A 25262-nucleotide genomic window follows, 5' to 3' on the forward strand; every position below is an offset into this window, starting at 1 on the left:
TACTTCAGCATATTATTTGTTTGTTTTAAAGTGCTCTGACACCCTACATTGGGATTATCAGCACTATGAAGGAAAGTAAATAAAGAACAGTAAATTAGTAAATACTATATAAATGGCTAACAGTGTAATTATAAAAAAAACAGTTGATGGACGGAATGTAGACTAAATCAAACATTCATCCTCAGTCACAGATCTGAGTTTAATCCAGCAGTTTTTTTTTGCTCACTATGCCATTCCAGTTTGGACCCAACCATATACAAATCAGTCTTGACCATGTTTCCCACGGTAACAGTCCAGCCAGAACTGCCAGGCCAGGTCTTCACTGGAGCAGAAACAAGCATCCTGGGACCGCTTTCAGGGTATCACCCCTCTTCAGCCAGGCTAGCTTGAATCTGGTGGCACAGTGAGCACAGGACCCACGTCTGGGCATACCCTTCCCACTTGGGGTGACAAATGCAAAAAGAACAGTTGGCGTCAAGGTGTTATTCTCCAGCTATCTCCTAGCCTGGGCAAACAAGAGTGCTGATGGCTCCTTACCAGAGGTTTACTTCAATGTAAAAATGAATCTCATCCAGCCCCTGCAGGCTAACTGCTCTGACCACAACTCAGGAAAAGTCTGGGTACCTCTGAATGAGTCTCTGTATCGCCAAATTACACCGGGATAAAGTATGTGTATTACCCTGGGGCTGAACCATATTCTAGGTCCGATTTAATAATACTTGCTGAATCTGGAATCCGGGTGCTTCCCCTTCATTTCCTGCATTGGTGCTAGCCAAATGAGCAGCACATTGTAGAATGCTTAGTTGATGTGAGTCTGCAACACTTTATCAAAGATTGTTCAGCTTGTCTGGTTTAAGGTGATAGTGCAAGTGGAAGGGAACCTCATAGGAAGCAGCCTTAGTCCTGGCACTGAAGGGACTATAGTATGCTACGTACGTCATTTTTGTTGTGCGTGCTGTATGTGTGTTATGACACTGGTGTAAGCTGCAGTATGTTGTGTCTGATGATGCCGGCCATTGGAGATCCTACGGGTGCAAGTTTCATGTGTGACACAGCTACGAGGTGGTCTTGTGCTTGGGAGGGCTGAACCTGCTTTAGCTTGGGGGCTGTTGTCCTGATTGTACCCGTGTTTTGAACTAAAGGCGTTTATTGAATTACTCCAGTCTCCAGTATTTGTAATAGTGATTAGAAGGAGTGTAACTGCAACCTGCAGAATTAACCGTCATGCTGCCTGCGAGATTCAGGAATCTTAACAACAAGGTACTAACTGAGGCAAAAACATGTTCATTGTACACCTGCGGCAACTCTGTGCTATGTTGTGTGCCCTTTTAAGAGTCTTACCACGGACAGCTCTAGCTGTCTGATACAGACAGCGTTGTATTCGAGTTAACTCTTGCTCATTATTTGATGGCTGTCTAGGCAATCGTAGATGAATTTTTATGGGTGGCTTTCCTCCCTGTTCTGTGTTTGTCCCTCCCATGGGCCATAGACCTTTTAACCTTGCTTTTGTCTGGTTGGCTAGGGTATAGACTTCCACTATTGATGTACTGAAAATGTTTTTTGTGTTTTTTACTTGTTTAGTTCTACATGGGAGTGAATGTCTTCACTTTCATAGTATGCTTACACTTTTTACTTTATATTTGTATTTTCCATTTGTAAAGTGCAACGGTTACCAAATACTGTCCTGGAGATGCAGGTCAGAAGAATTATAGAGAGGCAGAAGCATAGAAAAGAATAAGCGCAGATGAAAAAAGTGTCTGAATCTAGATGGTGAGTGTCACCAGACATGAAAGAATGGGAGGGGCATAGTGAGGGAACCTGTTCTGAAGATACCTGGAAACTATTGCACAGAGTCCAGGTCACAGTGGAGGAGGCTGTGAGGCGAACATCGTGGATGGTTGTCCTGGTAGCGCAAAGAACCTGTTGGGCATCATTGATGGTCATTATTGAAACTTCCCATTGGCAGTCACCACAGCCTGTTGTCACTGTATCGCGCAGTACAGATCTCACCATTGATGCTTGTCGCTGGCAGGTTCATTGGAACTTCCCATTGGTGGTCATCGCAGGCAGCAAGATTGCAGCATTAAAGGGCCATTTGTGGTTGAAAAGAGCCCAAAACTTAATGATTTCTCCCTTTCTGCACAGGAGTAACTCAAGGGATGCCAGCCAAGCATCCAGGACCTGGGGAGGCACCTTGTATGGCTCAGAACCTGAGTCCACCAGAGGACAGCAGGGCTCAGACAGGTCCACTTGCAGGTCCATTGCAGCAGATAGCTGGGCAGTTGCAGCTTGTCTGGAGCTTGTTGTGTCCCTACAGCTCTGAACAGGAGGTCAGCCACTTGACCCCTGGAGTCACTAAAGTTAAGCTGGAAAAGAGGGAACACATCCAGTCTTTCTTTTCAGAGAGCATGGCAGGCCTCAAGCAGCAGGGCAGTCCTCTGGCAGCAGGCAGTCCTCCTTCTGTAATGTCCAGGAGTGTACTGAAGAGTTGGTCTGATGGTCCAATAGTTATATGTGGTGCCAGCTTTGAAATGTGAGAAAATTCTAGGCTTCCCCCGACACCTGGAATTTCCTCCCCTCCTCTACTCAGGCTCCAAGGTGTCTGAGTTGACAACAGGCTGGTGTCCTGTAGGTAGCTGCTTGAAATGTGGAATTGGGGCAGGGCGCAGCTTTGTCCCTTCCGTTCTGGCAGAATGGCCCATAATGCCAACATCTAGTCCCCCTTTGTCTTATTGTGTGGGAGAAATTTGCAACGGCCAACTGCCAGCTATACCCTATCATTTGACCCAGGACACAGGCTGCAGGCACCAAATGCTTAGGACAAGAGAATGCAAACTTTCTAAGCGTGGTATTTTCAAAGTTGTGATGTGATATCTGACTTTACCATTAAAGAGGATTTTAAATCACAATTCTTTTGAGACCAAACTTGACTTTTCTTCCTGTTCCCAATTAAAAGCTAGCCATTATTATAAGTAAAAAGGTAACCCAATGTTAACCTCTGGGAGAGATAGGCCTCAAAGTGGTGAAAAACGAATGTATGTGTTTTCACTACCAGGACAAGTAAAACTTAAAAACACGTCCTACATTTAAAATGCTACCCACCATACCCTATGAGCTCCTAAATGCCTACCTTAGGGCTGACTTATTTGTATTCAAAAGTGAGGTTTTGCCTTGCAAAATGTTGATTTTGCCAGATCAAATTGACGGTTTAAAACTGCATACAGGCTGCATTGGCAGGTTTGAGACATGTTTTAAAAGGCTACTGAAGTGGGTGGCACAATAAGTGCTTCAGGACCACTAGTAACATTTCATTTACAGGTCCTGGGTACATGTTGTACTACTTGACTAGGTACGTATGTAAAAACTAATTGCGCCAATCAGGTGTAGGACACTTTTACCATTTTTTAAGGAGTGAGCACAAACACTTTAGCACTAAATAGGAGTGGTAAAAAGTGCACATGTCCTAAAAGCCACGAAAAACGATTCAGAAAACAGGAGGGGTGGTCTTTCAGAGAGTGGCAAGTCCAACACTTTATTAATTGTGCCATGCATACCTCTTTACAACTGTATTTCAGACATTCTACTGCACTGTATGTTTGAGTTCTATCATGAGAACCACAGGGAATTAATCATTTTAAAGAGCTCCCTCATAGATGCTTAGCATTTACTAGCATTGAAATTGGATTTACAGGTGTGAGCAGGAATTTTGTTTTAATACTGGTTTGTTTTCTGCTAGATAACCTGATGTCCAGGTCTTTTCAAGTTTTATGCACTTCAGTTTAGTCTCTGTGAGAGAATCTGTATAACATGATGTTGCTGGATGTGTACATTGGCAACACTTCATAGAAGTGAGGAGAGCATAGTTGAGGGCTCTATTTACCCGGCTGTTCAGGCTTGAGAATTTTATACTCAAGAGGAGAATCAAAAACAAGTTCCAATGAGGACCAGACCAAAGTGGCAGAGAACACTGCAGAGGAGAGCGATGAAGAGCAATGAATAGTCTTGTGGTCTAGTGAGGTGGAAGTTAACTTTTGACCACAAGAAAAGGAAATAGGGGCAAATTCATGGTCACTCTAGGGGAGAAGATGGGCTGAAAATCAAGTTGAGGCAAAGACCTGTCACTTGGGTCGAGCCATGACCCAGTTGAAACAAGTTGATCCCCAAGAGACTTTACTACAAGGCAATGGGGTTTCCGACTTTTCCCCTTCCCCCCTCCCACTTTCCTTCTCAATACATCTCAGCAGCACTTCAGATGGTGGCCTTCGTGATGTCCTGGATGTCCCCTGCCCACTTCCCTCCCAACGTTTCATGACCTCAAGCAGTTACATTAGATGTGTAGAAAGCAATGAAAACGTTGTTATGTTGGGCAGATTTTTAGAGCACACTATTAACTGGGAGCATATCATGGCATATATCAATGTTAGCCAAACCTAGGGCCAATTGGGACCATTAGAAAAGTCAGGTTTTCAGCTTTTTGCAGAATTAAAGAAGTGAGGAGGAGGCACTTATGTGTAGAGCAGGCCATCTACCCTTTAGGAGTGATGTAGAAGAAGACTTGACCACCAGACCTGGTTTTAAATAAGCGTTAGATGTGTGCACGTAGGAGTCCGGACGAATAGAGGTGTCTGTAAGATTTCTGAAAGCAGATGCGATTGTTGATGTATGCTGGGCCAATGTTATGTAGTGCCTTGAAAGTGTCAGTGAGAAGTTGTGCACATTTGTATATGAGGAGCCAGTGGAGCTCCTTCAGGTGTAGTGAGATGTGAGTGCAACATGAGTGACTGAGAATGATCCTGGCAGCCAAGTTCTGAATGGTCTGAGACTTTCTGATGAGGTTTGTATTGGACCTGGCCTAGAGGGTATTCCAGTTTGCTTGTGACAAGGGTGTGCATGACAGTTTCCCAGGTGTTGATTGAGAGCCATTTGAAAATCTTCTTCAGTGGCTTCAGGGTATGGAAGCATAAGGGGTGATGACACTGTCTTGGATCGTCATGTCAGGTTTATTGATTATACCAGGTTCTTGACATTGCCGCTCTTAGCTCTGCTGGCTATCAGGTAGAGTCCCACCGTGAGAGCTGTTCCCAAAATCAGAATTTTGGTCTTGTCGGTGTTCAGCTTCATATAGTTGGTCTTCATCCAGTAGGCAATTTCAGTCATATAGGCACTGAACTTGATCCAGGTACTGGCCATCTTGTCCATTAGGAAGAAAATGAGTTGTGTGTTGTTGGCGTGGGAGAGGACATTGAAGCCGTGAGAATGTCTGATGCTGGCTAGAGGGACCATGTATGTATTAAAGAAGGTTGGGCCAGGGAGGATCACAGGCATCTGAGGTCTGAGGTATGGTATAGGGCTGTCGGACTGGGTCTTTCCAGTCAGGAAAGAGCAGTTCCATCAAAGTGCATTTTCTTGGGTTTAGATGTTCTGTAGGCACAGGATAACGATGAGGCGGGAGACAGTGTGAAACAGTCTATGGAGAGTTACAGGATGTTGAGAGCCGCTATGTGTGTCCTCTGTCCAGCGTAATGTGGATATCACCAATGGCAGTGATGAGGACAGTGTCCGTGCTATTATTGGGTCTGAGACCAGACTCAGTGGTGTTGAGGAAATTGCTTTCCATACTTTTGAGATGGCCACCACGTTATGTGACACATGTGTTTAGTCGTCATGTTGCACCAGTGCGTGTGATCATACATCGTACGTTGAGTCTTGCAAAGTAGAGGTCATCTTGAAAACATAGAAAGCAATGTTTTCATTGCTTTCTATACTTTTAACATAGCTCTGCCTGCATTGGCAAAGCCAATTGCGCCAACTGCTGTATGTTGTCAAGAGAGCCCAACTGGCTTTGCCATTGCTTGTTTCATTTACCCAACATCTTCTGAATATGGAGGTCGATTGCTGCAGGACCATCACAAAGAAGGAGCAAAAAGGGCTGTTTGCCCTAGGCCTTGCTCTGTGCAGGGTCAAGAGCTGCCACTGCAAAGTGTATTCATCACAGCTAGGCAAATATGTGTAGATGTATATGTACACATATATTCATATATGTATGAAATCAAGCAGGTAAGGGCACCCACCACTATGTGGTACCATAAACAAATATAGAACAGGCTCAAAATATGTCCAAGCGCATTGGCCCAGAGGTATCATTGCACTGGTTGCAAAAATTTATCGCAATTCACAAGAAGTTTGGAATTTTGTGAACCAACCTATCTACTAATAGGTCAGTCTACACAATACTGATTCAGAGTGAGTCCCAATCCAAGCTACCTCAGTAATATTTATGAGGTAGGTCACAAATTGCAGCCCAGTCCAATTTGCTGTAGTCAAAGGGATCGTGGCCTGTTAAGGTGAGCAGACCACCAAGTCTGTGATTGTGTTTAAATAAAGTAAAGTTAAAAAAAAAAAATAATTAAAAGCAGCTCATTTTTTTCATAGGCACAGACTTACGTTTTTCAGGAATTCACACAGGTACCTCAGGGAACTCCTGGAAACGTGCGATGGCATTAGTTTACCTGGAATATTGCTGGAAACATTTTGTGAATTCTTAATGACATCTATGTAGAGGCAGCTCTGCATACTAATTCTGCATAGTATATAAAAGTATATAACTGTGCATGTGTAGATACATTCGTACTGGTTCAATCACATTTCTATTTATTGTATTCTTTTTTCTCTAGATGGGGGGTGACCCTTCTCCTCCTCTGCCATGACTTTTGGGAGTATCCTCTTGCCAGTGCCATGCTGGAAATAGAAATCCTCCTGTCTTTGACAGAAGTAAATAGCTGACCAGGAGCAGCTCCTGTAGGGGCAAAGCGGCGGGGGAACAACATAAAGACATAAAAATAAAAAAAATTTACCTTCTCCGCAGCCTTGCAGCTCTTCTGACTCCCGCTCCAGTTGCTGCAGGAACAGGCTCCCAGCCTGCCCTGCGACCAATCCTAACGCTGCTCTCTCATGAAAGCAGCATTAGGATTGGCCGGAGCGCCCTGGCTTGGGGCTCCGAGGCAGAGTGGGAGCCTCTGCCTGATCTCTCCAGCCGGGCAACAGTGCCGAGTTGGACAGAGCCCAGTCTGCATGTGTGTTTGGCCAGTTCAAGACAGCTGGCCAAACATACATGCGCACTGATCCTCCGTCCCTGTCATAAGGGAAACACTGTCAGTGTCAAACACTGTTAATTATTGTTTTTATTTTTCATTTTGCAGCTCCTGCTGCTGGCGGGGTGGGGTTCCTCTGCCATAGCGGAGGAGCTGCACCTGTAGCTGACTCTTTGCAAGATGGGGACCGGTCATGTAGAAAATTCTGAACACGCAGAAACTCTTGAGTTAGTGGATGTTAACAGACTTTCCATGGTAGCCCTGCCCTAGAACGCCCACTTCCATCCTTAGTACGAGATTTACCCATGCGTAATACTACACCATCAAAATTCAAAGATTTCTGAGTTCAAGTTCACCTTTGTGACTTCTCTTTACCTATAGATAAAGCTGAATTCAGATCTCAAATGGCTTTGTGAATCACGCACCATTCATTTGAAAAGAGATACTTAGCCCCTTCTACACGTTTGCACAGTTGCAGGACAGTATCAGGAGAGGGCCCTTGGTTGCATCATGTATGAAGAGCTGGGTGTACACTGCAGGCCCAGAGACGCGCTATGTGGTGAGAAGTCAGTGGCACGAATGTTCAATGTGCACTTGAGTGAAATAAAAAATGAAACTCAGAACAGCCGTTGCATTGAGACACAGTATTAGTTGTCATTACATTTGCTGGCAGAACATCACAATCCAGTAACTAATGTACAAAGCCAGTTTGTATTCATAAACCCTATCATTCACAAAATCACAGGGTTTGTGACTGCCAAATGGTGTTTTGCAATCTAATAAACCCATTATGCTATCCAATTTACAATTATCAATGTGCATAAAAGGGGTGTCCCTTTCTACTTGCGAATCGCCATGAAATAAACCAACGGTTTGAAACTGCAATTGCAATAGCAAATCACTGATTAGTTACCGACTTCTCAAAAGAGGTGGTAACCAATTTACAAAGAGGCAACTGTCCCGTTTGAACATCTATCATTTTAAGAACTGTTTCATGTGACCTGAGGGGAACAGGCAGTCGTTCTTTGCCTAAGTACCCTACCACCAGCACTACCGAGATGTGTCTTCAAATGGAAAACAGTTTTCTAGGTAGCACTGACTTTTTTACGGAGCACAGGATGCTTTAAAAAAATGATTCTGGTTTGAGAATGGAAACGCAGGAATGGTGATCTGCTGCTCCATTCAGGCCACCAGCCAGAATGTTTCAAGCCAAACACACGGGGTCGGAAATAGTGACCTACCTAATTATTATTAATTAGCAGATTTTTCTGTGATCCACTGCGAAGGGAGATTTTGCCAGTTGGAACAGTCCAGCCTGAACTGCCAGGCCAGGTCCTCCCTGAAACGGATGCGCAGGCGCAGAGAAAAGGGGGAGCTTCCAAAACAAGTTTTTTTTTTCTTGTAAATTCCCAGAAGAGTTTTGGGAAGTGATGGAGAAAAAACAGCAGAAAAGAATTACACCAAGTTTGGGGGAAAGCTACGCCTTTACTCAGGAAGTATGCTTTTAGTGATTTGCTATTAGTAAATAATTTGTTGGCTTGTCTATGGTTGCCTCAAGTTTTTCTAAATTTCTGGTTTAGTTCTAACAGCACAGAAGAGGTCAGCGAAAAGCAGGGGGAGGCCTTTCAGCCAGGAGAAAACAGCTGCATGGTAAAGTCACCTTCCTCAGGCAGACAGATGCAGAATTGCAGAGTAAGGAAGCGAAAAACAGCTGATTTTCGTGCCTGTTCCATGATATTTTCATGTGTAATCATTACTGTTTTCAGAAATATGGTCCTTTTATGGTCCACTTTTTGCTTCTTCTACATGTTGAATTTACTTTGGAAATATCAGGAGTTGCTGTTTGTCTAGCTCGACAATTCTGGCCCTTTGGTTTGCTGCTCATAAGATCAGTTTTATTTCTGTTGTACTGGGCAGATCACACAGGCATATTATGACATTCCACACTGCTATACTGGCAGCTTGCACAGGCATGATATGATGTGCAGTCAATAGCCAAGAGAGCAACACATAAGGAACACAGAAGTAAACCGAAAAAATACAGAACACAGAGGCCTTTTATTTTTATGTGCTGTTTGTGTTAGGAATTGTAGCTATTGCGCACCTGTGCCTATTTGGCTGCAAGACAGTGATTTGTAAAGTTGCGTAAGCCAGTGGTGTCTGTTTATACGCCCACAAGATGTGTTGACTAAGATATAAAAAATGGCACACTTCATATTTAGTGAGTGTGCCCTCACAGTAACTTAAAGCCTAAAAGTTAATCCACTGTGTAGGTCCCGCTGTATTTTCCATTAGCCATGCTTGGCTATCATTAACATAGTTATTTTCCATCTTCACCCAGGAAAATGCCACAATAGTCACTCAAACTTTTCAAAATCTGATTTAATGGTTACATTTTTTGACAACTATTGTGAAAAAGTGACTTTATAAAAATTTACTTTAAGGATCTCTAAGCGGGAGCTACCTTAAAACAAGCTCTGCCACTGATCGCCTCCCCAAAGCTAGAATACACATCCTGGGCCAAAAGAGAGGTAAAGCAATAGCTAGGAGCTGAAGAATTGGCATGAAGGAGCTTTCCAATCAAGTGGGAGAAAAGTGGGAGTTAGTGATGTTTTCTACCTCATGGAAACAGAGAGGTCACACCCAAGACGGTTAAAAAAAACACATTTTTGCCTGCTCAAAACTCAATACAGGTTTAGTGTAACATCATGGGAAAGATATCTGGCCCCATGGCTGTCTGCAACATGAACAGAAATGCTGCAGTTGCCAATTCAGGACTCTAGTACACCACACCCTGCCGCCCCAACCAGAGGAGTACCAAACACCCCTGCAGCCTCCACAGTGTGTGGGGGCCCTACATTCGGAGTTAACAGAATTTTAAGAACTAGCTAAGACGTCAACCTTCAAGCTGGACCATGACAACCAAAGAGCACAAACCTTGTAGGCATCAATGAGAAAGGGGGGATCCAGTCCAAGAACCATCTGTGACAAAAGTCTAACTTGGTGGCAATGTTAATTTGCGGCACAAAGCACAAATCAGCATCAAAGGCTACTCCCAGATAGCTGCTGTGGTTCATAAGAACTGATGTTATGATTATGCAATTTACAGTTCCTCAGTACTTTATTTGCTGCCTGTGTGTCTGTGATTGTTCTATATTCATTATACTTATGGTAGAATGTACAGTGCACCAATGATAGATTTACATGTGAGGGCTGAACTTTGTTCCACCTTATATTGTTGTAGTAGGAGCACAAAGTCCTGCTACTGGCTCATATAACCTGTCACTCTAGGTTTGCCATAAAGTGTCTCCAATTACCCTCCCCTAACATGCCAGCAAGCTTTGCATTGCTTATGCTGCAACTTACCTGTGGCCTGGTCGCAGCATAGCTTCCCTCTCTCCATGCTGGGAAAAGGGCTGGCTGGAGCGCTTCTACAATGGTAGGGGTGGCGTTAATGTCAACCGGAGTCTCAGAATCTCAATGTAATGGTATTCTCTATAGGTGTATGTGGACGTAGCTAATATGATGAAGTAGGGCTCCACTCAGGGGGTCTCCGCAGCACTGACCATGCTTGGTAAAAGAGGGAACGGCTTTCCTAAGTTCTGGGGAGCACCACAGGTTTATCTTTGAAACAAGCTACCTTGAAGTACAGGTAGGCCTTAAGCAGATCTTCTATCCTAACTGTAAGACTGTAAGGGAAATGGAGAAAGGACAGGGCTGATGCCACCACTACTTTCTTACAAGGTCATCCATATAGGCAGAACCTGGAATTATGCAACAGTGGAGGACAAAATTATGTAGCAGGGGTGACAAGTGATAGCGCATCAGAGCCTTAATAAGTAAATTTACAAGGAGACGCGTTTAGGTCGATGAACCTTTGGACCACGTTCGGGGACTTCCCAGCAAGAGATGTCTTTTTGGCATCACAAATCAATAGATCAATAACCCAATCAATAATTTCAATAACTAATCAACAGGCTAATCAATAACATTTAATAAAAATCAATAGGTTGAACACACCATGACCTTTCAGTCATGAATAACCACACCAATTTAGCTAAGTGTTAGGATATTTATTTCCCTATTGGTTACAATCAAATGTCATCTCTGTTAATCTCAATTACGATAAACTTCATTAGGAACTCCTCTAATTAGCAATTAGAACGCAGTTAATCATTGCATAGAGAATAATCACTCAGTATTTAGACACATCATTAATATGAAGCGACTTAGCAAAGTCTCATTAATACATGATTCAACAAAGCAAGAACTCAGTCATTTGTCTATTTGCATAGGATAATTTGTGAACACCTTCACTATCCTCGAATCAGCATAAGCATGTTGGGCTCCATGCAAAACATTTTAACAAACACAAATTTGGAAAACATCTAAACTATGGCCTCTATCAAAATAGCAGTTGGTACCTAGAAAGAAAAGGCAAACAGACAATTACAATTTTGCATCAGATAGTTACCAATCCAATAGATCAGCAAACAGCGTCAGTCTTCGTCCTCGATATAGCATAGTTAAGGAATAGGACCTTCCCTCATATGGAGGAAAGAAAATATCAGGTAAGAATGGGTAGAGGATGGTTTAGAGTATCAGAACAAAGCAAAAGAGTAATAAGTCTCTGTGAGGGAGTGGAGTCTCAGTCTCTCTGCGCGCATTTCTTCTTGGGTCAGCCCGTTAAATCAAAACTACCTGAGTTCACATTCTTTTAAAGTTAACATTATTTTTAAACACTTGGATCCCTTAAAGTGATACTGTAAGAGGCTGGCCTGGCTTGTAGTGGGTGCCAGAGGTAATTACACCTTGTGCCAGGTCCAGTTATCCCTTATTAGTGTAGAAGAGGTGTTTCTAGCAGCTTAGGCTAATAGAAGGTAGCTATGGCAAAGCAGCTTAGGCTGAACTAGGAGACATGTAAAGCTCCTACTATACCACATGTGTCATATGCACAATAACATAAGAAAACACAATACACAGAAGTACTAAAAATAAAGGTACTTTATTTTTATGACCATATGCCAAAAGTATCTCAGTGAGTACCCTCAGTATGAGGATAAGTTATACACACAAGATATATGTACACAAACCAAAATTAGGTAAGTAATAGCAAGAAAAGTAATGCAAGCAGTGTAGAATTACAGTAGAATGCAATAGGAGCACATAGGTATAGGGGCAACACAAACCATATACTCCAAAAGTGGAATGCGAACCACGAATGGACCTCAAACCTATGTGAGCTTGAAGAGGGTCGCTGGGACTGTAAGAAAACAGTGAGGGTTAGAAAAATAGCCCTCCCCAAGACCCTGAAAGGTAGGTGTAAAGTGCACCTACTACCCCCAGAGAGCACAGAAGTCGTGATAGGGGGTTTCTGCAGGAAGAACAAACACCAGCAATGCAACAACAGTGGATTTCCGGACCTGAGTACCTGTAAGACAAGGGGACCAAGTCCAATAGTCGCGACAGTGTCGAGAGTGGGCAGGAGCCCAGGAAATGCCAGCTGAGGGTGCAAGGAAGCTGCCACGGGATGGAAGAAGCTTGGAGTTCTGCAAGAAAGAAGAGAGCTAGGTACTTTTCCTTTGGAAGACGGATGTTCCACGTCGCGATGAAGCTTGTAGAGGTGTTCCCGCGCAGAAAGACCGCAAACAAGACTTGCTAGCTGCAAGGGTCGCGGTAGGGGTTTTCGGGTGCTGCTGTGGCCCAGGAGGGACCAGGATGACGCCACTTGGAGGAGGAGACAGAGGGAGCGCCCAGCAACTCAGGGAGCCCTCACAGAAGCAGGCAGCACCCACAAAAGTACCTGAACAGGCACTTGGAAGGAAAGTGAACTGGAGTCCACGCGTAGTCACAAAAGGGAGTCCCATGACGCCGGAGGACAACTCAGAAGGTTGTGCACTGCAAGATAAAGTGTCGGGGACCCAGGCTTGGCTGTGCACGAAGGAAATCCTGGAAGAGTGCACAGGAACCGGAGCAGCTGCAAATCACGCGGTACCGAGCAATGCAGTCTACCGTGGGGAGGCAAGGACTTACCTCCACCAAACTTGGACTGAAGAGTCACTGGACTGTGGGAGTCACTTGGATAGAGTTGCTGAGTTCCAGGGACCACGCTCGTCAGGCTGAGAGGGGACCCAGAGGACCAGTGATGCAGTCTTTTGGTTCCTGCATTAGCAGGGGGAAGATTCTGTCGACCCACTGGAGATTTCTTCAGAGCTCCTGGTGCAGGTAGGAGGCAGGCTACTCCCAGAGCATGCACCACCTGGAAACAGTCAAGAAAGCAGGCAGGATGAGGCGATACAAGGTTGCTAGTAGTCGTCTTGCTACTTTGTTGCGATTTTGCAGGCGTTCTGAGCAGTCAGCAGTCGATCCTTTGGCAGAAGGTGAAGAGGGAGATGCAGAGGAACTCTGGTGGGCTCTTGCATTCGTTATCTGATGAATTCCCCAAAGCAGAGACCCTAAATAGCCAGAAAAGGAGGTTTGGCTACCAAGGAAGGAGGATTGGCTACCAAGAGAGGTAAGAGCCTATCAGAAGGAGTCTCTGACGTCACCTGCTGGCACGGGCCACTCAGAGCAGTCCAGTGTGTCCCCAGCACCTCTAAATCCAAGATGGCAGAGGTCTGGGACACACTGGAGGAGTTCTGGGCACCTCCCCTGGGAGGTGCAGGTCAGGGGAGTGGTCACTCCCCTTTCCTTTGTCCAGTTTCACGCCAGAGCAGGGTGGGGGATCCCTGAACCGGTGTAGATTGGCTTATGCAGAGATGGGCACCATCTTTGCCCATCAAAGCATTTCCAGAGGCTGGGGGAGGCTACTCCTCTCCAGCCCACACCTATTTCCAAAGGGAGAGGGTGTTACACCCTCTCTCAGAGGAAGTCCTTTGTTCTGCCTTCCTGTGCCAGGGCTGCCTGGACCCCAGGAGGGCAGAAACCTGTCTGAGGGGTTGGCAGCAGCAGCAGCTGCAGTGGAGACCCCGGACCGGCAGTTTGGCAGTACCCGGGTACTATGCTAGAAACCCGGGGGATCGGAATTGTCCCCAATGCCAGAATGGCATGGGGGGGACAATTCCATGAGCTTAGACATGTTACATGGCCATGTTCGGAGTTACCATTGTGACGCTATACATAGGTAGTGACCTATGTATAGTGCACGTGTAATGGTGTCCCCGCACTCACAAATCTGGGGAATTTGCCCTGAACGATGTAGGGGCACCTTGGCTAGTGCCAGGGTGCCCACACACTAAGTAACTTTGCACCCAACCTTCACCAGGTGAAGGTTAGACATATAGGTGACTTATAAGTTACTTAAGTGCAGTGGTAAATGGCTGTGAAATAACGTGGACCTTATTTCAAGCAGGCTGCACTGGCAGGCCTGTGTAAGAATTGTCAGAGTTCCCTATGGGTGGCAAAAGAAATGCTGCAGCCCATAGGGATCTCCTGGAACCCCAATACCGTGGGTACCTCAGTACCATATACTAGGGAATGATATGGGTGTACCAGTATGCCAATGTGAATTGGTAAATTTAGTCACTAGCCTGTTAGTGACAAATTTGGAAAGCAGAGAGAGCATAACCACTGAGGTTCTGGTTAGCAGAGCCTCAGTGAGACAGTTAGGCATCACACAGGGAACACATATAGGCCACAAACTTATGAGCACTGGGGTCCTGGCTAGCAGGGTCCCAGTGACACATAACAAACATACTGACAACATAGGGTCTTCACTATGAGCACTGGGCCCTGGCTAGCACGATCACAGTGATACAGTGAAAACACCCTGACATACACTCACAAACAGGCCAAAAGTGGGGGTAACAAGGCTAGAAAGAGGCTACTTTCTCACAGATACTGACTGATTTTTAGGTCTCATCGGAGACAATGCATGCGCTGTTGCTTGCAGGACATTTTGTTAGTTTATATTGGACATTGACTCCACCCATTGCTTACAATTGGTTAGTTACATTTTCACTCTCTTTTTCTTGCTTCTCTTTGATTAGTGCGTGCCGGGTTCACTATCTCTTCATGAGTGTGTTCTTCTAGAACAAGGCTCAAGTACTTATGTCCTTCCAATGCTCTTGCTTTCGGAGCTAATTTTTTTCTTTAGTCTGATTTGTGTGCTGGTTTTACTGGCACTGGACAGAACTTTCCTGGTAGCTTATCTGCACTGGAAGGGGCTGAAGCAGCTGGTGTCTGGCACCAACTTATGTAAGAAGCTTGTGCCAGATATGCGACACAGCAGCAACCCTGCCCTGAAGAAACAATGCAGTGGGTAGGCACCGCGGCCACTTGCTTATTGCCACCCACTGCACTGGAGATTGGTACACCACACCCTGTATCCCCCAACCAGAGGAGTACCAAATACTCCTGCAGCCCCCACAGTGCATTGCAGCCCTTAGTCTTCTCTACACAAAGGAGGCTTCCTCAGCTTGCAGGTGCAGTGTGTGTCTTTGTAAAGCAGCTGTAGTGTGCTGCCTGCTTTGAGTTGACGCTTTGCTGACCCAGGGTTGAAAAGAAACAAAGTAACTTATTTGTTTTTTTTCAATCTGAGCCTGCCAGGCACTTTACAGGAGTGGGTGGAGGGGAGGCCGCTGAGAGAAAGCGTCCTCCACAGAGCACTGCTCGTTTTAGAGGAAAGAGGTACTACAGAATTTACAAGAGTAGAGGTAGGGTTGCCACCTTTCACAGAGAAACATATGAGCACGGCCTTCACATTTTTTTTATGAATCAGCACAACTTTATATGAAATAATCTGTATTCATTTAACATTGCCTTTATGTCTTTGTTTACTTAAGTTATCAATCAGGGTTATTAGGACTGCTATCGGACACATTCTAAAGTGTTTTCTTCTTACATTAGCTGTTTAAAGTATGCACTAGTAAGGGGAAAAACATACAGCCAGGACATTAAATGCTAGTCATTGCAGGTGATTTCACAATGTTTCCATCAAAGGATCTGATGGAAACCCAGAGTTCTTGTTTTCCTCTTGCATGCTTTGAAGAACTTTGAATAATGTGCCAGGCCAAAGTTAAGAGCAATATGCAATATATACAGTTTAAAGATAATTGACAAATATATTCCAATAAAGCACAGCATTTAAAAACGAAAGTGACTAGCTTTTCTGAAATAGTTACTAGTGCTTCATGTATTTTTTAGACCAAACCAATGCAAAGCCTCCGTGTTACATAAAAACATTTGGTGAATTAAATATTTAAATATCCACATTAAGTTGCAGGTTTCTAAAGCACCTCTGTCTTGTCAGATGTAAATTGTTTTAATCTTAGTTCTTGTTATTTTGCTTTTCCCATTATATAACAGTACTACAAGTTCCAGAATGCAATGCATCAATTATTCATAACTGAAATGGAAAAATGCAAGGTCATTGGTGAGAAGTTTAATGGATAATTTCTTGAACACATATGGGGCATGGAAGCCTTTTTCTTTCATTGTTTTTACAAAGTATGTTTGTGTTTTCATGCTGGTGGCTCCCATAACAGGAATGTACAGCAGCATTGGTTATTTTAGTTTCCACAATAAAATCCTTGATGATAGAGGCAGGTGGCCCTAAGGGATTTATTGCTGAAAGGGGAGTCATGATATTGTGAGAGGTCCAAATTAGGTAAATTTGTATTGCTAGGTAAAATTCCTGTCACAGTTATGGTGAGTTACTTCCAAAGAGTCCTCGAACATGCCTCATGGAAAATTCCTGTTATCTGTGCATAAAAATTAGCTGCTTGCATCAAATACAAACTTTTCCTGAGGGGACCACTCAGAATGAGGCCTGAAAATGTTTCACATTAGCTGCTGTAAACAATTAAATTTCACACATAAACTGACTGTTTAACATAGTCATATGTAGTCATGGTGGCCCCTGCATATGCAATAAACAAAGGTGAGGAGCTCTGTAGGGGCGTGATTTATTTTATTCCAAGGGGATGCATTGAAAAGATGACCTCATCTCTTGCACTAAATGGGAACCCCCTCAACAAGTAATTTATTTTGTTACCAGGGCCATTGGAATTATGCAGCATTGAAGGACCAAATTATGCAGCAAAGTTGACTAAATTATGTGGCAAGAAAAGGCAAGGTATGTGTAGTGTGTCACATTTTGTGATGGTATTACTTCATATGTCTTTCATTTTTTAACAAGTTAACACTGCCTGTGCAAAAGGTTGACCTAGTTTGTACCAGTTTAACATACAAATGCACTGTATAGCAACAGAAAGGTGGCCGGTCAACTTTTGCATAGGGATTTCAACTGCACAGCAAGACGTCCTTTAGACTTTAGTAACTTTTGGTCTGTTTCAATTAGTAACAAATTTAGGGGCATATTTATACTCTGTTTGCGCCGGAATTGCGTTGTTTTTTTTGACGCAATTCCGACGCAAAACTAACTCCATATTTATACTTTGGCGTTAGACGCGTCTAGCGCCAAAGTCCATGGAGTTTGCGTCATTTTTTAGCGTGGACACCTACTTTGCGTTAATGAGATGCAAGGTAGGCGTTCCCGTCTAAAAAATTGACTCCGAGGCATGTGCGCCGTATTTACACTCCCGGGCCAAATTCACGCCCGGGAGTGGGCGGGTGAAAAAAAATGACGTATGGCAGCTTTTGCGCAGTTTTTTAGCGCCTGGACAAGGCAGGCGTTAAGGGACCTGTGGGCTCGGAAGGAGCCCAGAGGTGCCCTCCCATGCCCCCAGGGACACCCCCTGTCACCCTTGCCCACCCCAGGAGGACACCCAAGGCTGGAGGGACCCATCCCAGGGACATTAAGGTAAGTTCCGGTAAGTATATATATATTTTTTCTTTTGTGGCATAGGGGGGCCTGATTTGTGCCCCCCTACATGCCACTATGCCCAATGACCATGCCCAGGGGACAGAAGTCCCCTGGGCATGGCCATTGGGCAAGGGGGAATGACTCCTGTCTTTGCTAAGACAGGAGTCATTTCTATGGGGGTTGGGAGTCGAAAAAAATGGCGCAAATCGGGTAGAGGCGAAAAATTTGCCTCAGCCTGACTTGCCCCACTTTTTGGCGCCCAAGCTCCATATCCCCCTACGCCGGCGCTGCCTGGTGTACGTCGTTTTTTTCCACGCACACCAGGCAGCACCGGCGGCTAACGCCGGCTAACGTCATTGATTAAATACGGCGCCCGCATGGCGCTTCAGAATGGCGTTAGCCGGCGCTAATTTTTTTGACGCAAAACTGCGTTAGCGCAGTTTTGCGTCAAAAAGTATAAATATGGCCCTTAGTTTTTCTGTTGATTTATGTGGCAAAAGAATATTAATGTCAAAAATGGTGCAGCCTGAGAATTGCATAATCCCAGTGGCCCTATTACCCAAAACAGCAACTACCCACATTACCCATACCTGCTTGGGCCATTAGATACAACTGCATTATTTTCTCTATGCGTTTTTATTATATGCGATAAAAAAACACTAGCCAGACTATCATTGGTGTCCCTGTAAGTGATCTTTAGGGGAGCACATATTAAGTCACAGATAAACTGGTGCTACACCTGGGCACTCGGAATAAGGCATTAAATGGAAAAGGAAACTGTCAGTCTCATAGAATGGGAGCTGCACAAATCTATGGTAGATTAACTTGCTCTGCCAAATAGAAACAACCTGCTAATCATCATCTTTTGATGACTAGATTTAATTTGCATCTACACATCCCACACAAACCTACTCCCCTATTTAGGTGACAGTGAGGGGAGCATTCACTCAGCTCCTAAAGTTAAATTTTATTATAAAAAATAATAATAATATTATAATGAAAATATGACCACTGCTCAATTTTAGGCCCATATTTATACTTTTTTTGCGCTGCACTTACGTCGTTTTTTGATGCAAAATCGGCACAAACTTACAAAATACAACTGTATTTTGTACGTTTGCGCTGCTATTGCGTCAAAAAATGACGCAGATGCGGCGCTAAAAAGTATAAATATGGGCCTTTGTGTGTATGTATCTAGCGCATGATCATCCTAAAATGATAACTTTTTTCTTTTCGACTCTAAATATATTATGGAAACTCCTGCTGATCTCATGAGTATGCAAGAGGCAAAGATGAAATACCTCTACAAGGTGTTTGGTGACTATGAGGGAAGGGGCATTGTGGGGGGGGGGGGGCCTCACCATTCCTTGCTGAATGGCCCCCTAAGGTTTTGTTACTCCACTGCCTCCAACCATCGGGGCTAGTTCAGGATAAACTAACCGATGAACCCGATGTTTCTGTAAGGAAGTCTCTGAACATTTTCCGTAACCTCATTTGTTTCCTAAAAATAGGATAACATTCCTATTTGGAAATGGTAATTTTAGTAACATCATCTTACACATTAAATGGTGTCTTTATGCAAAGCAATTTGTATAGAATATGTTCAGCTATTGTTACAATATTCAAACTCAAACTCATCTCAACCATCTCGGTGGTGAAAAGCTGAATCGAGCTTCCCCATAGTTCAAATCCACAGCTCACACACAGAGATCCCAATAGCAATCCCTTAACTGACTGAGTTGTCGTGCTAGGGCAGACTGCTTAATACATACTTTCATTCCATTGTTTAAGAATTTAGGGGACACCCAATGGAAGAAAATTGTTCTTGTTCCCGTACGTCATAAAATGATCAAATTTCAGATCATTGGAAACTTATTTGCTTCAGTGTGTACCAGCAATGAAACAGCAGTGAAATTGGCGATTCAATGCTGAAACAACCGGCCTTGAATAGATTGTAATTGTGATTGCATTTATATAGCGCTTACTACCACTGATGATGTGTCAAAACGCTTTGCGCCAGTAGCATGCTGCTCCGGAACCGGAGGTTAGTGGTTAGTCCAGAGTTATTGGGTACTGTTAGTTATTGGGATTGTGTGCTCACCATAAACCATTCCATGCAGTCATTTCAGTTTGTTTATGGTGAAAGAAAGTAATAGTGGTTAATTTAGGTCATTATTGGGGGGAGGTGAGCTTCTGCACATGGTTAGTGGGATTGATAGACGAGTTAGAGGAGATTAGGGGGTACAGTTATCAATATTTCATGCAGTGCAGCACATCAAGTCACCTTGCTGCGCTGTGTGAAAGGGCAGGAATGTGGTGTATTTAACATAATATGGCGCATTCCTGTCCTTTCCTTGCGCAGGTGCACTTTTGACTGTCTAGCGCCAATGCAGACACCCTTGCACTGCGGTGCAAGTGTGCCTGCGTTGCAGACAGGATTGTTTTTGTGCAGGAAAGGGCACCTTCCTGCAAATGCAGCACACATTAAAAGAGGAAAAAACAACAGGAAATAAACATATTTTCCCCACGTGGGGAGGCATAGCATTTTGACTCATTCCAGGGTGTACCAGTAATGATAAATCTGGGAATGCTCCAAAATTCATGGGTGGATGCATGGGAAAGCCTATGCTCGACTCATGGAATGCCTCTCTGGGGCAGAGTAGCGCAACGCAGCTATCTGCAGTGAGCTGTGTTTCTTTAGATTTATCAAGCCTCACAGGGCAATGCAAGGTGGTCTTGCGTGGCTTGACAAATCTAACTTAACAGTTGTGTCACTCTTGTGCCCCTTTGTGTTGCAGAAGGGCAGAGTAACTACTCAATAAATATTCCCCTAGGTATTGTTAGGTTGCATAGGTATGAGTTTCAGCAGAAGGAGAGATTATAACCTTGTAAATGAGTTGTGAGAAATTTGCTGAAATAGAGAATAGGCAAACATGCATGTGTCAGAGTAGGTTGTGCTCAGAGAAAGGAGGCACGCAGAGGATGGACGGGAAGGAGAGGATCATTTGAAAGAGAGAAGAAATAAAGGAGAAGTGTCAAACATAAGCTGTGAAGGACAGTTTTCTTTAATGCTAAATTTAAGGTATGTGGACAATATTTTTGAGACAGCATGCAGTATGAGAATGAAAGAAAGTAGAAAGAAACATTATTTACTTGTGAAGATTGTGCTATATTAGGAATTTTTAACAGGTACTAGAATAACGTAAACCATCTCCCCACTGCTAGGCTACTGCTAGACTACCGATCCAGGTAGGTCAGTTGACAGCTCAGGGGTGAAAGTAAAAAATATTGGCTGATCGCGTATGTTGAGAAAATACATGGGAAATAATGTACACATTAAAAGAGAGATTTTGGTCTTCATCCTCCGGTTTGACTCAGAGTATTAATTATACAGGAAAGCGGGATGCATTTGAGTGCTTCTGGTTTGCATTGGCACCAGATGGAAGGTGAGGACATCTGCGCAGACAGTGGAAGTGTATTACTTGCCTTAAAACTGCTGGGGGGCAGGAGATACCAACACTGGTGTGAGTGTTGGGGAAGTGAAAGGGCTCAATTTAGAAGTTCAGTAAACACTTTTGGTAGAAACTGGCTGCTTATTAGACTTCCTGAAGCACTGCTCTTTTTGTAGGTGTTATTGGTGAGTATGGGTGAGTAAGGGTGGAGATGCAAGTTAAATGGGACTCTAGGTGAAGCCAGCCTTTGTCCACTGTGATCACACTTCAGTGGAGAGCCGTCACACCTCTTTGTGCCTATATTGTGGGTGCTCCAGGCTGGAGACACCCCATGGGTAAGGGGTCTCACTACACAAAGGCTGTGTCTGGAGAGCAGCCTGGAAGACTTCTGAAATGTAAACGCACCGCTGTTTACCTTTCCTCATTAGGAAAGGTAGCTGCCGCGGTCTTCATATTTTCGTCAAAGTAAGCTGACCGGTGGCAACAGGGTTAAAGTACTTCTACCTCTGTGGAAGCTCTGAAATCTAACACCTTCCTCCTGGCAGAGAAATCCACTGAGGAGGCAGCAGCAAAACGCAAGCAGGTTTACACGTTAGTATGTGCCCCTTTCTGCTCACATTTTTTTACTACTGTTAATAACCCTGAAATAAGTAAACGAGAAAGGCTGCTGAGCAGGCAGAGTTTTCAGGGCCCTAACTCTTTTCCATTCACAACAAGAGCAAACTAGTGCTGTGACCGGCCAGGGTCAGACTGGCCTGTCAGGTGCTTCGTAGATATTGTAACGGGCCAGTGGCTGGAAGACAGACACAGTGTTATAAATGGACAAGACTCTCAAAAAAGCAATAGTGTACTTATAGGCCACCCCATTGATCAGAGGTGTGGCAAGAGTGCCACAGGCCACAAAACAGGAAAACGACTACACTGCCCGTTTGAGTTAGCCATGATGGCAGAACATTTAACCCACTATACCTGTTGGCTAGGGTACCACAAATCACCAATGCTAATTGGACCATTGCTGAACCATTTATTTAGTCAATCTATTTCAACTAATCACAATCCATGTGTAGCGGATATTACAGACACTGACAGTAAACAGTTAATCAGATTACTTTAATCCTACAGGTCTGAAACAAAAGTTTTATAGATATCACAGGCAAACTCAGATGTTTTATGGGAGAGCTAGTTCTTGGGTTCGTATGGTCTCACTCAGCAGTAGTTGATGTAAATGGTAAACTATTTGGACGGCAGACATTTAAATACTACTAGTTAGATATGGGGTCTTTGGTTGGCAGTCAGGTTACCCCCTGTCAAAGCAAGGACCCTCACTATAGTCAGGGCAAAAGAGAACCACCCTCAGCTAACCCCTGCTTACCCCCTTGGTAGCTTGGCACGAGCAGTAGGCTTAACTTCAGAGTGCTAGTTGTAAAGTATTTGTACCAGCACACACAGTAACTTAATGAAAACACAACAAAATGACAGCACAGTTTTAGAAAAATAGAGAATATTTATCTAAACAAAACAAGACCAAAATGACAAAAATCAAATACACAAGTCAAGTTACCAATTAGAAAGCAAAAAGAGTCTTCATGTAGTTTTAAAGACACACTAACGCTGTTATCGTGAAAATGTACCTTGGGTGCGTCAAAAATAACCCTGCTGGGGCGAGTGTGCTTCAAACAGGGGTTAGGATGCGTCGATTTCACTCACTCACGAGACCTTGCATCGTTTCTCCTTTTATCAAGTCAGGACGCGTAATTTCTATCTCCGCAGGAGAGCGATGTGTCGATCCGGTCAGCACTCTCGGGTCTGGGCAGGCCTTGCGTTGTTTTTACACGCCCAGCAGTGCTTGCGTCGGAAAGCCAGCCGCACGATGATCTGAAAACCACGCAGCGCGGGTTGCGATCTCACCAGCCTCCGTCAGCGATGCTGTGCGTCTTTTTCCAGCCCTGGGCATTGATCTTCAGGTCAAGTTGCAGGCGAGCGCCGATTTTCAGCCGCGAGGCCGGCGGTGTGTCGATTTTTCAGCCGCAGATTGGAGTCACGTCGATCTTTTCCCCGCACGGCGGTCAGTGCGTGGATTTCTTCCCCTTAGGTTGCCAGCTTCTCCTTTCAGGGTCTCAGGAACTGGATGGGCACCACTTGGCAGAGTAGGAGTCTCTCGAGAGACTCCAAGTGCTGGCAGAGAGAAGTCTTTGCTGTCCCTGAGACTTCAAACAACAGGAGGCAAGCTCTAAATCAAGCCCGTGGAGATCTTCACAAGATGGAAGGCACACAAAGTCCAGTCTTTGCCCTCCTACTCTGGCAGAAGCAGCAACTGCAGGATAGCTCCACAAAGCAGTCACAGACAGGGCAGCTCTTCTTTCTCAGCTCTTTTCCAGGCAGAGGTTCCTCTTGGTTTCCAGAAGTGTTCTAAAGTCTGTCTTTTTGGGTCCTCTTCTTAGACCCATTTTCTCCTTTAAAATAGGCCTACTTCAAACCAAAGTCTCTCTTGATTGTGAAATCCTGCCTTGCCCAGGCCAGGCCCAAGACACTCACCAGGGGGTTGGAGACTGCATTGTATGAGGGCAGGCACAGTCCTTTCAAGTTTGAGTGACCACTCCTCCTCTCCCTCCTAGCACAGATGGCTCATCAGGAAATGCAGACTACACCCCAGCTCACTTTGTGTCACTGTCTAGTGTGAGGTGCAACCAGCCCAACTGTCAAACTGACCCAGACAGGGAATCCACAAACAGGCAGAGTCACAGAAATGGCGTAAGCAGGAAAATGCTAACTTTCTCAAAGTGGCATTTTTAAACACACAATCTTAAAATCAACTTTACTAAAACATGTATTTCTAAATTGTGAGCTCAGAGACCCCAAACTCCACATGTCAATCCACTCCCAAAGGGAATCTACACTTTAATCATATTTAAAGGTAGCCCCCATGTTAACCTATTAGAAGGACAGGCCTTGCAACAATGAAAAACGAATTTAGCAATATGTCACTGTTAGGACATACAAAACACTTTATTATCTGTCCTACCTTAACCATACACTGCACCCTGCCCTTGGGGCTACCTAGGGCCTACCTTAGGGGTGCCTTACATGTAAGAAAAGGGAAGCATTAGGCCTGGCAAGTGGGTAAACTTGCCAAGTCGAATTTACAGTTAAAACGGCACCCACAGACACGGCAGTGGCAGGTCTGAGACATGATTACAGTGCTGCAGGCCCACTAGTAGCATTTGATTTACAGGCCCTGGGCACCTCTAGTGCACTTTACTAGGGACTTACTAATAAATCAAATATGCCAATCCTGGATCAACCAATTACATAAACATGTTTTATAGGAGCACTTGCACTTTAGCTCTGGTTAGCAGTGGTAAAGTGCCCAGAGTTACAAAAACAACAAACACGGAGTCCAGCACACATCAACAACCTGGGAAACAGAGGAAAAAAGTTAAGGGAGACCATGCCAAGGACGAAAAGTCTAACACTACTTTAGCACACTGTCTCTGCAAAGCCCTTCAAGGGGTCACTCAGGTTGATCTGGATCACGTTTCCCAAGAACAGCAGTGGGACAGACTCTAGGGGTCGCCGGTGCAAGGGATGCCACTGCCACCAGAGCTCTAACACCTGCTAGCAGCAAGCAGCACTGAACTGATGCATCCCCAAGGGTGCAGATACTTGCTGAAACTCCTACCTCGATACTGCTTTGTGTGGGGTTCCTACCTCACACAGGATCGTGCAGTGTTTCCTTGGTGTCGCTTGTTTGCAAGCATCAGCTTTCCACCTCACGCTTCAGTAGAATGCTGCTGCGTGGACCCCAGTTAACTGAAGCCTCGTTCCGCCACGCTTTCTCCACCACCCTCCTTACGCCTCGATACCAGAGACAGGTTAAGGCAGATTCTTAACAGCATCACAGGTGCCTCCTTTTAATGATGATAACTGTTTTGGCACCTGCTACCAGTTTTCTTA

General features: G+C 44.5%; 1 long non-coding RNA gene across 2 annotated transcripts in view; it reads left to right on the plus strand.

Annotated features, from left to right (window-relative positions):
* LOC138300134 (uncharacterized) overlaps positions 1-25262 on the plus strand; it is a 350814-nt gene that overhangs the window by 98409 nt on the left and 227143 nt on the right. For both annotated transcript variants that reach the window (XR_011204878.1, XR_011204879.1), the window contains exon 3: positions 17089-17166. This is a non-coding gene — a long non-coding RNA (uncharacterized lncRNA). The remainder of the gene's footprint in view (positions 1-17088; positions 17167-25262) is intronic.

This window comes from Pleurodeles waltl, chromosome 6, assembly GCF_031143425.1.
Source record: "Pleurodeles waltl isolate 20211129_DDA chromosome 6, aPleWal1.hap1.20221129, whole genome shotgun sequence".
In the NCBI taxonomy this organism is placed as follows: domain Eukaryota; kingdom Metazoa; phylum Chordata; class Amphibia; order Caudata; family Salamandridae; genus Pleurodeles; species Pleurodeles waltl.